Source organism: Streptopelia decaocto (assembly GCF_964273445.1).
Source record: "Streptopelia decaocto genome assembly, chromosome: 2".
In the NCBI taxonomy this organism is placed as follows: domain Eukaryota; kingdom Metazoa; phylum Chordata; class Aves; order Columbiformes; family Columbidae; genus Streptopelia; species Streptopelia decaocto.
In genome coordinates, this window is record NC_138655.1 from 80,114,178 (window position 1) to 80,130,798 (window position 16,621).

Genomic DNA, 16,621 nt, shown 5'->3' on the forward strand with positions numbered 1-16,621 from the left:
CACCCCAGGTGCTAACCATAGTCTTCAGGGAATACTCACAACAAGCAAAGAACAGTAGTTTTATATTTGGAAAAAGTACAATGCAGTACAAAAGTATCTTGAAGAGAGATGGAAAATACAAAACTGTGAATGAGGAATACGTTCTCATTTCAATGGCAAATGTATGAATAAAAAAATCAAGAGAATGAAGAGGAAGTACAAAACATAATCAGTCCCTGAATAGGCATCAGTTAGTTACAATTTTTATATGTTGATTCTAGAAAACCCTGGATCCATCATGCGGTTGGTCAAATATCATCATAATTGTTTCTACTGAAGACTTAAATGACTGGAAGGTGTTCCTAAAAACCCATAATGCTTTGTAAATCTTCACCATATCATAAATACATAGAATCACAGAACCATAGAATGGTTTGTGTCAGAAACACCCTTGAAGATCATTTAGTTCCAACCCCCTTGCCATGGAAAGATGTACCTTCCACGGACAGAGGTACCTTCCACTAGATCAGGTTGCTCAGAGCTTCATCCAACCTGGCCTTAAACACTTCTAGGGAGGGGGCATCCACAATTTCTCTAGACAGGCCTGTTTCAGTGGCTCACCACCCTCACAGTAAAGAATATTTAATCTAAATCTACCCTCTTTCAGTCTAAAACTATTACACCCTGTCCTATCACTACACTCCCTGATAAAGAGTCTCTCTCCATGTTTCCTGTGGGCCCCTTCCAGGTACTGAAAGGCTGCTAGAAGGTCCAGAGCCTTCTCTTCACCAGGCTTAACAACCCCAGCTCTCCCAGCCTCTCACAGGGAAGATGGTCCAGGCCCTTGATCATCTTTGTGGCCCTCTTCTGGACCTACTTGAGCAGATCTGTGTCTTGTGCTGGCGGCCCCAGAGCTGATTGCAGTACTCCTGTTGGGGTCTTACGAGAGCAAAGTAGAGGAGGAGAATCACCTTCCTCAACCTGCTGGTAATGTTTCATGATCATCACCAAGTCTTCAACAGATGAAGAAACTAAACTCCTCACATTTTCCCATATTTTGTCTTAAAGTAAGTTTTGTCATTACATTGTTATTTATAATATTCCTGTACTGACTTCTAATTTTTCTGGCTTTGTTTTCTAATCTGAAAAATGAAAAAAAAAAAAAAAAAATCATGAACGGAGAATTGTTAAAGTTCATAAAGAAAACTCCAATTATCAGCATGACCCATTTAGTCGTGCACTGTAACTTAGGAGCAGTTTAAGGAACAAAATTATTAAAATATTTTTAAATGAAAAACTTTAATTTTTCTTTCTTCCAGTCTAACTCTTAAACTTTATTCAAAGAGCAATCAGAAAGTGAGTGATGGCAAAAGCAAATTTGGGGATGAAACAGCTAAGCTGTTTGAACTCACTAGTAAAGCCAAAACAACTCTGGACTTTGCAAACTTAGTCCTAACTTCTTCTTTCACACAGACAGCCTTTACAAAATTTTAACCGGTTTAAGTTGTTTTCATTTTAATATATGAAACACTGGACTTTCTCAGTTATTGTTTGTAGTTTAGTATCTCTACCTTTTTGCAATGTTTCACCTTTTTGGAATGATCTTCCTTTGTTATGGAGACAAGAATTTTATCTTAATGATATCCCATATGTTAAAACTGTTGGTTTTTTTTTTTTTGTTTTTGTTTTTGTTTTGTTTTGTTTTGTTTTTTTTCACAAAATGCACTTGTGACACTGTATATTAATGATGACATCTAAAAAAAGTTTTTGCAACATAATGTGAAGAAGAGCTATGTCAATCTTTACTACTAGTTTCTACACAAATAAATTTATGTTGAGCAACTTCTTGTAGCAAACAGCCTATAAAGTATGAACAACAGAAACTGTCAGGTTCATGTTATAATACTAAATTCAAAAGCAAGGAAATGGCAGAATGCACAGACAAGAAATTTACATTAAAAAAACCCAAATCAAACCAACCAAACAACCAAACAACAAATAACCAAACAAAACACAACACACTGGCATAATGCAAAATATTCTAGTAGAACAAAAAATCTGTTTTCAATTTTCAGGCAGGCAATGGTTGATGTAATTGCAATACATTTATTGATGAACATGTAGATGATAACCCTGAGATCCATGTTAAAAGAGTAGTTTTTATAATAGATTCACATAATACATTTTATTATAAGAACTATAAAACAATAAAACAAATAAGAAGAAAGTTCTTACGAAACAAGGAGTATGCATATGCCTGCATTCATTCTGTAGTAAAAGTTGTAACTTTGTAGAAATTCTGAAGTGACTTTAAAACAATAACTATTCAAACCAATATCCTAAAGATCTCTGAACACTGAAATATTCATTTCTCATTGCACTGGATTGCATAGCAGCTTGTCTTGAAGGAAAGTGGATTATTTGCCCTGGGGGTTCTTGAAGACATCAAAATATTAAAAGTGTCAAATCTCATCCCTGCAATAATATTTGTTATAATTGGCTCAAAGTCAAAGGCATCGTGTGTAGCTATACACAAGGGTGCCACCAATATCCCACTGAAATACTTTCTGTTTGACTAATCCATTAACTTTCCCTCAAATCAATTGACATTAAGATACCCTTATTTGTTCAAAAACATGCTAATGTGTAATTGTTCCTTTATATATTTGAAATATTGCTATGTAGATAAAGAAGATTGTGAATCCTCAAGGATGTAATTAGATTATATATGAAATTATAATGTCCTATTAGCGACATCACACACAGAGAAGTCTTTCACTTGCTTTTGAAAAGAGTTAATAGGACAAAAGATACATTAGATTAAAAGGTTATGATCCTTCAAACTCTTTCCGATATGGAGTAAATGATCATTGAAGTACATGTAAAAAAATTTCTCTCTTTTTTTTTTTTTCCTAACTAACCCACATATCCTACAAATGTTACAATGAAGTAATGAATGAATAAATGAATAAATAAACAATGAGAACAATAAATCTGCATAAAAATTATGATTCCTATACAGCAAACAGCTGTCACTAAATATCTGGGAAGAAATAATCTCATCATATAAATTGTGGAACTCTAATGCAAATTTTGTAAGGCTGCTCTGTACTCAAAATGACTACAGAATATCCAACACAATTTCCAAATGTAGATAGGATATCTGCAATGCAGATCAGAGGAAGGAAATTCTGCCTACATTTACTATATATATGCTGATTCATGTTTATTCATTACTTACATGCCTACTTGCACAGAGAGCATCTTCCATATAAATGTGGTATTTTTTATTTTATCTACACTTATAAAAATAAAGATGGTGATTACTTTGGCACGTTCCCACTAGTATAAAATCTCTGGTAATAGTTTCTGTTCTTAGGAATTAGAGGGAACACAAACAACACATATCCTTTCATAAAGCTTGCTCTTTGAGGGAGGTGAGATATAACTTCCCCTCTTTACTAGCTATTTTGGTGATAGCTAACTCTCTCTCTCTTTCTGCTATCTATCCATTTATCTGTTTACTTTAGCTCTCATATATGCAGTGGTAGTATATTCAAAATTACTACTCTCCTTACCACAAGGCTTCAAACCTAAGGTGCCAGATATATAAGTTCCTTGAATACAGCTCTGCAAAATGAATCGCACCAAGGAGTACATTAGGTTTCAGGGTCAATCAACGTCTAAGTCTGGTTCAGATGCAATCTGAATAGTTTTCATTAAAACTACAGTCTGATGTAAAAAAAAAAAAAAAAAAAAAAAAAAAGGCAGCACATTTCTTTCCCTCTAGATTTTTAGAATTTCTATTCTCTTGCAGTAAATTAAGAAAGGAATGTTTCTTCCAATCAAAGAAGAGGAAAAGCAGCTTTAAGTTTGGATTGCACCCAAAGTAAAAGCTACAATTCAGGGTCAGCAATCTTTCAAGGTTGCTGTGTCAGGCTGTGATTTTAATTCTCAAATTGGAGATTAAATGCATTGGCAGCCTGAAGATGCTGCCTCTCAGAGGAAAAGGAGTCCAAGTACCTTAATTGCTGTACTTTGTGTTTGCGTAAGGCATCATCTCCCAGGTTTGGGGTTTTTTTTTGGTGAGTTAGGACCTCTGTGGAAATCAAGAAAAATAACTATTTCTCACAGATGCCACTCTCCAGATATTATGCTTCAGTGTTGGACCTCCTACTTGTCATTTAAAAATATGCCTCAGACAAATCCCTCTGTGCTGTATTTGGCACTATACTGTCTGCCAGCAGCCCCTGCTATGTCAGCTGCTTGAAATCTTTCTCAGTTCAAAGGCACTTAAGCAATGAACTTTGTATTACCACCTCTCTCTTGTCATTGCCATTTTCTGATCTGCTGATGCTATTATTACATCATGGCTAGTAAAGAGAGACTGTTTCATGAAAAACAGGGATCACTTAATCCAAATTTTTATGGGGTAGTGTTCTATATTCCCTAACAATTCATTTTTTCCCATAGTCCCATTCTCTGCCATGTCTCTAAAGCTCTCTCTTTTCTCCTTTGTACAAGGTTCCCTCACATTTCTCCTTACATTTAATGGAAAAAATGCTGGGTTTAGTTCAGGGCTACAAGAATTTTGATTAGGTAGTTGATTACTTCATTCTGGAAGAAATACAGGACAGAGTTACAAGAGTTTTTCCTTCACTAATGTCTCTCTACACAGTTACCAATTTTTACTGGATTAATAGTAATAGATTACCCTGGACAACTATACTCTCAGCCAAATTCAACTTAAATGACCAACAGTTTCTAAAATTATTAGGAGACATTTACAAATACAGAGATGGAGAGACAGTATGGCTGCATACATCTAATTTCTTCAAGAAACTAGGCATTAAAACAGTCTGATACCACAGACAGTTTACAAACCTTTGTTCCAAACCCCATTCTTGGGTTGTCTTGTGAAAACCTTACTGAAAATGGGGGATTAGAGTCACAATGACATTTAAAATTTATAAACTCATACTGATATATGAACTCAAATCCCCATTTGAGAAGTGTGTTTTGGTCCCTTATTTCTGATAGCATTAAAACTCTCCATAAAGGCATAAAAATATCAAATTATTTCATCTATAGTTTATGGGAAGTCTTTACTTTTCCAGTTTTGTTTATTTTGTGTGCTTTATTTTTTTCACTCTTAGGGGAAAAGTCATCTTACATGAAAAGATGGAGCTATGGAGGAATGACAAAGCTCAAAAGAGTTTCAACTTTACAGAATGACTGAAGAATAAAAGACAACAAAGTGAAACTCTGAGGTGGACAGTACTACACCAGAGGTGGTAGTACTGTGTGTCGTGCTTAGATCCTGGATGAGTGAAATTAGCAAAGCTATGAAGTAGTTTACATATAGTATCCCTCTTTGAAAAAAAGTGCTTTGTGGTGTAAGCTGATATAGAAGTGAAGCAACTGGAGTTAATTGACTAATTCATGCAACTTTTCCCCCATCTAGGATTCACTGTGGGGAATGTAATCATGGCAGGTCTTTGAGGGCCTCCCGAGTAAAACAGGTCTGGTAGAAATCCATGAGCTGGGTTGTTTGTTTAAACAGAAGAGAATGAAATCAGTTAGGAGTACTAGTAAACATGTTTACAAGTTGGATGCAAAACACATTTTAAATGCAGTTATATTCAGAATGTTTCTAATTTTCAATATGCATTATTCAGCATCTACTTCTTATTATGTACTAGACTCAAGTCTGCAAAAAGTACATAACTTCTATCCTCCCAATGGATTCTTAAATTAATGGAGGAAACTTTGAGCTTCACAGTGAGGTGTTCTGTTAAAAATAATAACAAATTGTGAGTTTACATTTTGTCGCTGTTTTCAGGCAACAGTTGTATTTAGATCTCTGGGTCAAATAGTAAAGGAGATGTGAACTGTCATATAACAGGGAATCAGCTCCAAAAGTTTGTTTCATGTGACCCACCCAAAGCAATGAAATCCTATTCTACATCTGTGACTGGGATGCTGGATGAAGGCTAGCCATTACCAAAGCTGTCTTCAGACAAAAAAATTATTAAGTCAGAGAGCCATATGAGGGGAAGTAGAGGGCATGGTGGAAAATCTGTTCTTTTTGCAGATTTTTGTACAATTAGTTGGTGAGGTCAGCAGTTGGAAAGGCTGATAGGACATTGGCATAGGCCCTATCTGTACTACAAAATTCAAAACTCCCTGCTATTGTTCCCAGGTAAAGGACATCTATTCTTTTTATGTTTTTAAGTTATCAAAATGGTCCATGGCATGATTGTGGTCTGTTCCTATTGGCACCCTTGTAAGAAATTCCTGAGTGTGGTTGGAGTGTTAGCACAGGCCAGAAATCATTAGCAACAAACAATATGTTTGAAGCCACCCTATTCAAAGGAAAAGAGAATTTAGCAGTATAGATGTGGGCAATTCTGTGCCAGATGGTCTCATATTGTGCATATGTACCAGTATTGATCTTGCCTAAATAAACAAGTAACAAAGAAGTCAGGTTTTACTTGTTGAAATGTATTCATAAAATTCTAACTGTCTTTTCAGAATTAAGAGTCTAAAGACATCACCAATCTTCTTGTTAACTTTTTGCATATATTATTCTATATGGAGTAGCAAGTGGAGATTAAAAAAAAAAAAGATGGAAAACTGGAATGTAGCAACTTGGTTATTAGAGCTCTGAAGACATTAAAACAGATGTTATCTTACTTGCTGTTATTCTGTAACTGTCTAGGGGAAGATCGTAGTGATATTTTGACCTCTACAACTCTATTGGGTCATGAGTTAACCTTGTAAGGAGCAGCTTCTTTCCCACCACTGTTCTGTCTCAGTTCAGAATGGCTGAAACAATCAACTTTGAATAAATAGGAGGAAGAAACAATTTAAGGTTTCATGTGCCATCATGTGTCTCTCTTCATTCAAAATACAAATACTAACAATATATACTAGTGTTTTGCTAGATTCTAGTAGACCTTACTACAGCAGTCCCTTTTCATTAAAAAAAAAATATCTTCCAAATACAGAAAGCTACACAGGCCCAGGTATCATAGTAGAGCAGATTTCATGTACCAAGGGGCTGAAGGAAATCAATTGTATGTTACTGAAATAAAATAAAGGAAATTGAAGAGAAAGAAGGTGTTTGAGTCAATAACTATGCCTAAGTTGGTCTTCCTTTATCTTTCAAGATAAACCAGAGTTGCTTTAACTGGGAAAAGAAACAAGGTATAACTGTTAAGTGTGACTCAAAGAAATAAAAACAAGTTACAAAATGAAAGACCTATTTTTACTTGAGTAACTGACAAGCCAGTTTAACAAATTTTAAATGGAGGATTTGATGTTCAAGGAACCTAAAAATGCTAATCATTAAACTTACACTGTAGGTTGTTTCCATAAGGAAAAATAACTTACTTATTCATACAAAATGTGTGTTTGTCTACCAGATTCATCCCACTGTATTTTGAACCTGGTAACTAAGCACAGTAGCAGGAAACAGTTAAAAGTCTTCAAAAGATTATCCCTCCACAAGCTGAATGAAAGCAGACACCACAGTAAAAGAAAGACATATTTGTAATGTTTCTATGCAGAAACAGCTAATTTTGAGTTCACCTGTAATTTTCATTCATTTCACTGCCAGTACCTAAGCAACCAGAATATATTTACCAGGTGAGGCAGCTGGGAAGTAGTTTTACATCAACAATGTCAAGGACTGGCCCTTACTTGAGTAGCCATGCAAAGGATAAGGAGTGGGGAAACAGCTGGGGTATTGCATTGAAATTGCTGGAGATGTGAAAGGCACCAATATTCACAGCGAAATGTTCAGAGGCCACAGGAAGATATGTTTCACACAGAGAGTGGGGAGTAACGTCCAGTCTAATGACAATGGAATTGTGCAGTGAGAGAACTTCAGTACTTATAAATAAGTCTGTAGGAAACAATAGATCTGCTGTTTGTGAAGCAATTTGTGTTTGATATTGTTATGAACAGGGCTCAGTTATAAAACTAAATTATAGGTGAGCAAAATCAGTTGGTTTGTTAACTCTCATTATAGACATGTAGGTGTGAAAATTCCAGACTGAGAGCACCATCCTCCTTTTTTCAGGCATTTAGGTGACTTATGCTTCTCACTGAGTGCTATTTGCCAGCGCTTTCATATACTTTAAGTGTTTTTTAAGTCATGGGAACTCTGTTTACAGTCTCTGTATAAAGTCTCTGTCTCCAAGAAAACAATTTTTATTAACAGTCATTAGTTTTATCCCCGTTTGATTAATGGATTCTGTCCAGGTATCTGGAATCTGCACCACATAAGAACTTTCATGATCAGAACCCAGTATTTCTGCCAGTTTAATGTACTATTACTCTTTTGACAAATGATATAAATATGAAATATTAACAGACATGGATATATACTGGTAAAGTTGAGACATTTCCCTTTGAACAACAGGCTGAGCATTGAATCTAGTGATCCTTCCAAGGCAATGCATTGATTGAAATCCTAAAATTAAATTCAAATCCTAAAATCAAATTGAATCCTAAACCAAAATTGAAATTCCAGAAACTGAATAGTCATGCTCCACCTTTTTATAAATAAATAATTAGAAGTGGCTCAAATCAGCCATACGAAGTTGCACAGATTTATTTTTCACCTGGTGTCCTGGTTTTGTTAAAAAACAAGTTTCTCTTTTAGTGAATCTTGCCTGTCAGCTAAAGCCTTCATATTAGCTGCATTTTCCTCGAGAGCCAGATACATGTTTTGGTAAAATAGCAATGGAATGCTAACTTATTGATAAGGACAGATTCACATCTCACGAGAGGGGCAATGAGAAACTGGTTACCAAGAAACTGACCAACAGTGTATAACATTCCATTCACGTGAATACTTCATATAAAAGTGGGAGATCATGAGGATCTCGTCCCTTTTTCCTCCTTCTTCGTCCCTTCTGCTTATGGCCGACATTAGGAGAGGACCTTGCTAGTCGTCCCTGCGAACTGAGGCCTGGTAAGAGACTGAATCCAGCTCCAGTTGGCTGCAGAGTCTAATCCAGGACTTTGGTTGCCGGCTCTGCAGTTGCTGAGACTTTCAAGATTGGTTTTGTATATTTTATATTATTTTCTCTATTCTTATTAGTAGCATTAGCAAAACATCTTTAATTTTTCCAACTCTCTTCTCTCTGTCCTTCTTTCCCTCCCGATCGCCTGTCCTTAGTGGGAAGGGGGGAGAGGGAAGGGTAAGAGGGGGAAGTTGTGGGGGAGAGGAGGTTAACAATACATCTGCCAGGGTTTTATTGTCACCCTGCAATCTAAACCCTCGACACCTGGTTACACAATATTTTGATCCGTCTTTTATTTGTGTGAATTAATTAGTTTACTTTTGTCAAGCTAAAAGTTGGAAAAGAAAAAAAATCTATTTCTTACAAGGCTATTTCATGTGTTTCAAGCACTGAATGTTTTCAGTAAAGACTGTAGTTTCTATATGCTTTTACTAAATGCACAAAGATAGAAAACAAATGAATTTTCTAACAGAGGTAATTATTGAATGATTAATTTCATTTTTCCTCCACAGTTATGTCATCCTAAGAACAGACTGCAAGCCATTTAATTAGCTTTAAGTTGAAATGAAACTTAACTTTGTTCCTATTAAATATTCATGCATACCACTTATTTGTATTTGTTTATTTCGTTACTTTAGAAAGGTCTATATTAATGTGGCAAATGGGAACCTCATATTCAATTTGAAAACATATTTTCTTACTGAGGATGCATCTTGTACAGAGGCACGTTTATAATCTAATGAAATAGATTAAGTTGCTTTTCCACTGCAGGACTGCGGTGCGTGTAGGATGCAAGAGAAAAGGGAGAAAGGAGAGAAATGTCATAAAACAATTTGCCTTAAATTCATCTCCTGAAAACCAACACTGTGACAAAGATAGATGATATCCAGGAAAATAATTTTTCATCTTCTTTCCCAACCTTGTGTTTTATTGCGACAAAGAATATGCTACAATTTAACTCCTGCTTCTGCCTTATCCAAAAAGTAAAGATACACTTAAACACAGAGTTATTCAATGTGCTCCAAATTACATTATTTCAGCTCACTCAGCCAATCAGGCTAAGTAGGTTCTGTAGAAATGGTGTTTATTTAGATATATGTTAGATGATTGTTGTCTGTATTTTCCCATGTTTAGGAATTCAGCTGTCAATAAACGCAGTTAATTGCTAGCCAAGATAATTCATGAACCCTTTAATTGTAGAATTGGCAATTCTTTCTGTGCACCTCTGTAAGCAAAACAAGAGAGAACTTGCAGTCTTGATAAAAAATATAAACAGAAGAACAAGCCAATTTTTAATGCCATATTGAAATTTTCCTGTGACTCACACAAAAACCAAAATCAAAACTGAAACCAAAACCAAAGGCAACCAAACAAACAAATAAACAAATCCCACAGTATACAGTATATATGATAGCATCAATAAGCAGCAATTAATACAGGAAGAGAGATGCTCCACAATTTCCAAATCTTCACACTGCCAGCATACTTTTCACTGGCAATTAACAGTTAAGAAGTGATCAGCAAAAAGCATCAAAGTGAAACAGACTTTGATGACGTGCAAGCTCTTTTTAAGAGAGTCTGACAGTATTCATAAAAGGCTTTTTCTTTTCCTATTTTCAATACTGTTACATTTTAACACCTTTATGGTGTGCAACTGTGTCCTGCCAACTTCAAAAAGCTAAATAAATCTATTACACTGTATATGCCATGATTCAAAGCTAGAAATATTTCCACCTGAAAAAAAAAAAAAAAAAAAAGTTATTGCATTTCCCAGAGACCAGGAATTTGCCTTGAGAAGGAAACTTAACTCTTTCCTAAATGTTACTTAAAGTCAGACAAATTTTAACTCTTCTCCATAAATCTCAGGAACAGGGCACTTAACAGTCCATATTTCAAAATCAGTGGTTAGTCCAGAGAAGTTTCTCACTATGACTATTCACCATGAATATCTTCCAGATTCTAAAATTTTAATTCTGGGCTTGTTTTTTCAATTATTTCTCCACAAACACTGCTATCAACATTTGGAAATACCACATGATGTAAGAATTGGAAATAATCATTTTCTACTCAGTGCTTACACCACCGTAACCAGTACTTACTCCAATACTCATTGTTTGAGATAAGGATAATCTAACCTAAGACATCTAATCATGCAGATCCTATGGGCAGAGGACATCATAATTCTCCGAAAACACAGACCTGCCCTATCTATTCACTGCTATTCATCTTTGTAGCTATGGGCTCCTCTTGGTTTCACTCTCTAGTAAAAAAAATGGCAACCCTTTATGCATGTCCAGGGAAGCTTAATTGGAAAGGTAGTAAAGGAAAAGAAGGGAAATAAAGGCAAGAAAAAGGGCATTGAAAATAAGGAAAAGAAATGAAAGTAAAAAGGCAATGCAAGGTGAGGGAATCACAGTACAGTGGGAATCACAGGCTTCAAGAGGAGCAAAGCGGCCATGGGATGTGATCTACCAGAATAGTTCAGCTTGCAACCCCATCTGGAGGAACATAAGGGAAGAGAGATAAGGGATGACCAACATCTAATTACGTTCCTTTAGAAGGAAGTATCTAGTCTTCAGGCCACACATAGGGCATTCTGCCATATAAAATAAAAAATAATAATTAAAAAAAAAATACAGATTTTAAAGAGAGGCTTTAAATACAATGTCCCATTCAAATTGCTGTGGAACTTATAATCAGTTTCTAAAAATGACGTATCTGTCCCTATCATTATATTTATGGTAATATTCCCCATTTGGCAGAAAGGGCCTAAAGCCTGCAGGCCACATTTCACAACATATTTGTTCTGAAGGTATCATCATTAACCTGAGTACAGACTTTTGGGTATTTTATAGAAGTGGAAAACTGTTATTTTCCAATCATCATTCTTCACTGTTTATAATTAACTTTTTATTCCCTGCCTAGAATGAATGGACTAAAACATACTGTAAATGTTGCCAATTTATTGACAACAAATATATTTCTTTTTCAGTTTTGATCACAGAAAAAAAAATATGCTGGGGCTAATAAATTATTAGTCTGGTATTTATGGAAGTAATTTCAATTACCATAATCAAGAATTTAAGATAGCAATAAATTAGTAGGTCTCCTTTTTCCATTGGGTTTTAAAGACACATGGGCATAATTATGTGCATCAGTAGTGACAGAGTAACATGTAATCATCTTTTTATGGGTCCAAAAATAGTGATTTTTTTTCCTGCTTTCCTTGTTGAATAAATCATTGTTTCACAAAGGCCTTATGCAAATTTTATTTTTTCAAAAACATTAGAAAGCTACATGCTTTTTTCTTTTACATTTGATTGTATGCTTATATCACAAAGTTGCAAGAACAAAATCAAACCAAAACCACAAGAGAATAAATCTATTTGAATTTAGATACTTAAAGTCTGACTAAGCAACCTTGTGGGCCAGTCTCCTTGCCAAAACATGAAAATTGGTGTCTGTTAAGAGACTGCAAATGTATTCCTCCGTATGTGGTTACTGCACTAGACAACAGGGCACAATACAGAGTTTGGTTTTGAATAACTTAGTAATTTTCTTTCCAAGACTTGCTTGTAATGCATGAAAGGGTTATGCACAGACTCAACCAAGAGCCAAGAAAGGACAACCGTGCTAAGTTACATGTGAATATGGAAAGGGAGGATCTCTTTCACTTCTTCACCTAACCACCCAAATTTACATAAAAAACAAACTGGATGAGGCAAATGTAAACTTTATTTCTCAGTCTGTACACTAGTCATGGTTGAGGATGTATCTCAAGACTGATTCTAACATTAGAAGGGTTAACAAATTCTGTAGTTCAGAAAAAAAATCCTTGAAACATTCATCAACCTGCTGCTTAATTTACAGAAGGATCACAAGTCATAGAAAGCATAATTTTTCTTTCCAGCAGGATAAGAACCTAAGTCATAGTAATCCTACATAAGTAGTTTTGAAATCTCACAACATGAAAATGTTTTCTGATTTTGCATCCAGTGAGTTCATTAGATCCGTGTTCTGATTTTTGATCTTGAGGAAGGTTGTTCCATACATGAATCTTGATGTATTTCAGATCAAAGTTTTCCTGCATTCATGAGGTAAGGATATCACATCTTTCATCTTTCTCAGGGGGAGCACTATTAACAGAGGTTCCTCCCATGCATGCTACAACTAAAACCAGGACTTTTAAACAGCTTTATTTCCTAAGATAATGCCTTCCACTCTGTTTTCTCCTGGGAGTTGTTGGGAACTCCCTCTTCACCAATTCTTTAGCATCTTCAATGACTTGTTTTTTCCCTCTATCGCACATAAAGAGCCTAGTTGTAGCAGAGAAATGGGTGTACACACATGACCCAGGAGGGAAATTAATATTCCTCCGGGTATCGAATTTGCTTCTGTACTCTTCTTCCTCCCAGAAGTGATTAGAATTACCTCTTTGATTCCTCTCACCCTTTCTTCCCTTCTGCCTGCTACTCTGGAGCATGGTAGCCTGACACAGAGCTTCTCCATCATATCCACCTGTGATAAAATTGTAAGATTCACCTTCCCAAAACACTTTTAAAGGCAGCCTGTATCTTTCAAAGTACCTTCCTAAAAGTAGGATGCTGTGATTCCTCTCTATATATTTTTCTCTATATAACTGTGGTCTTTCAAGAGTTACAGTCACCAACAGGCCATAAGGTCCAGTTAATTTGTACCTTCTAGGTGACTGAGTTTTAAAGTCCATAGTCTTGTGTTGTCAGTAAAAAATATTTAGAAACCCAAGACAACTGTCTTGTTTTGCAATAAACAAAACTTAAGCTACAGTAGCTTTTAAACAACTTCATTCTTCAGATCCAGGAATACACCTGCAGTGTTGTCAGATATAATGATTTTATATTGCATTTCTAGAGAGTCTTATGTGCCTGCTACATAGTTAAAGCAAGGTGTATGAGAATTTTCCCTTATTCAATATGGTTTCATTTTCTTTTAATATTGATAGGATTGAAGCTAACTGGATAACTGCTATTTCAAACATCTCCATGCAGAAGTGTAGCTGCTAATAAAAAAGGTGCTATGATTCCAGAGTGTTTTAAAGAGACCATCACTATGCCCACAGGCAAAACAATTGTCAGTTTACAGTGCAATGACATGGGTAGAAAAACACCTCTGAAAGGAGCATAAGAACCAAATGCAGACTAAGAAGATGCATAAAAACAGGGACAGGATGGAGTGCAGAATATACAGTGAAATACATGGGGCATGGCATCAGATAGAGAAGTAGTCCATAAGAAGTATTCATCTCTTCAAGCAGCTTGGGAAACAACTCATTTTTTCAAACTTGGATTTGGTCTGCTGTGTCCAATTTTGGATGAATAGCTTGCTTTCAGAGATTTTGAAGTAAAAATAAGATTTTACTTATGCATTTTTATTTCAGGACAGTTTAAGAAAAAGCTTGAATTTTTTGGACATTCTGTTTGAGACTCCAGAATGTGTTGGATTCATTTTCTCCTGCTGATAAAATGCAAGAAAATGCCAAGACTTAGTGCAAAATAGGTTTTACCATTTCTCTAAAGAAATGTCTAAAAGCTCTCCTCGGTCTTCTTTTCATTCAAAGTACCTTTATGGTTTCAATTTTCATGTCCTCTAGCAAAGTGGATTTATTCTGTTCTTTCCACTGAGTCCTACGAATAAAATACAAAGGGAATATGAGACAAGAGAAAAATGTCCCTTCTATGAGAAGCCAAAATGTATATGGGGTGAATATTACCTAATAGATAAATGGCAGCTTTGTGACAGCTTAAACCTTTTCAGTATTAAAATTAATTACGCTAATGATTTCCTGAAACAAATAAGGTATCTGGAATACATAGCCTGTTCAATAGGAAGTACTTTCTCACTTCCCTTTAGCCTTCTGTTCAGATACCTCAGAAACAACCAAATGGATTTTATCAAACTTTTTAAGCACTTTACCTCTGGATTGAGCACAAGTCTGAGAAATTTCTTTCCGGGAGTTAATGACTTGGAAAGTTATAAGCAGCAGAAATTAAGCACTTAAAATGGAAAGAACATCCTAACCATGACTATTAAACTTTTACCTTTGTCACCTCAAGCTGTGAGTTCAGATCTCAAAAGATACATGGCATTAGGCTGACTCAGTGCTCAGATGAGAGCCCTCTGGGGAGCAGTCAAGTAGAAATTCAGCAGAGAGTAGCATTCCCACTGAGCTGCTAATGAAGTCAAGTGTTCGAGGCTACCCAAGGCAAGACATAAAATTACTATCTTATCTGAGTAGTGATACAGTTACTCTCACAGTGTAGATGTGAAACCTAATGTCCTGGTCTGAAGCTAATTTACACTGTTTCTTTCTGTTATCCCCCAGCCTCATTTGGGGTATGCAGTTCTCTACTTCTTGCTCTGAAAGAGTCACAGTGTATCAACAATAATTGTATGCCATCAGTATCTAGATATTCAGTGGTCTTCACTGACATTTTGTAACTGTGCAGTGGGAGGCTACTAACCACAGATGTACTGCTCAGACCTCTGTGGCCCTGAACAAGCCGTAACAAATAGTTTTTAGCATGGTATGCATGAAGCTTGGCTTTTAAACAAGGCAGTTTATCCTCTCTAGTAGTCCAATTTCTTTGACTGAAACAGAAAGGCAGGTCTGGCTCCTTTTATAACTTTATAATTTGTGCAACGAGGAGTTAAATTTAAGTACCAGTAAGTAAATGGTAGTGCTGAATGTAAGTCAGCCTAAGATCCTTCACCCTATTTAGATGACATAAAAATATTTTCCAGTCTAAATGAATGTTTTGATTTAATATCTGTACAGATCTTTGGACGTGTGAGGTTGGGAGAATTATTATATATATTGCATTCATAGAATATCTGGTAAAGTTTGGAAAAGAACTTGGGATCTGTTTGCGTGGAATTTATTTTGAAAATGAGAATTTGTCATTCTAACAAATTAAAGAGCGAAGGATGTTCATAGACCCTGATTTCCCTAATATACATTTTCATCTGATGTTGGTAGGAACTACTAGTGATTACTCTCTATGAAAATTCAAGCTTTGAACATTTAGTACTATTGTTCTACTATTCAAAAGCAGGCATTAGTAAGTTCAGGTACTAACTTAAAAATCAAGATCAAGCAAACTTTTGCCCTTTTGCTCCACGGCAGGTTTCCGTCCTTCCTGAGCTCTTCCCGCATGCCTTGTCATTTGTTCCAGCACTGGTGTTTTTTGTTGTTTTGTTTTGTTTTGTTTTGTTTTTTTCTCATTTTTCTTTACCTATTTTGTGCAACCCCTGGATGACAGTAGTTCAGAATAACATCTCACAGAAAGAAATTTAATGGCCCTTGTCACATAGTTTGTTCTATAGACATAGGCAGTCTCTTAACATGAACTAACACTCATCCTCCTACTAAAACTATTGGCTAGTATGCCTCTTAAACAAATATCTGCAGACATTCTTTTACTATGTTTTTCCAAGGAAATGAAGCTTATGCATTTGCATGGTTTATTTATCCATCTATTTATCACCCTAACCCTGCTGCTTACTGTTTGTTTAATTTATTGGTCAGATGCAATCAAATTCAGAAAGAGAAAAAGCCATTTAAAATATAA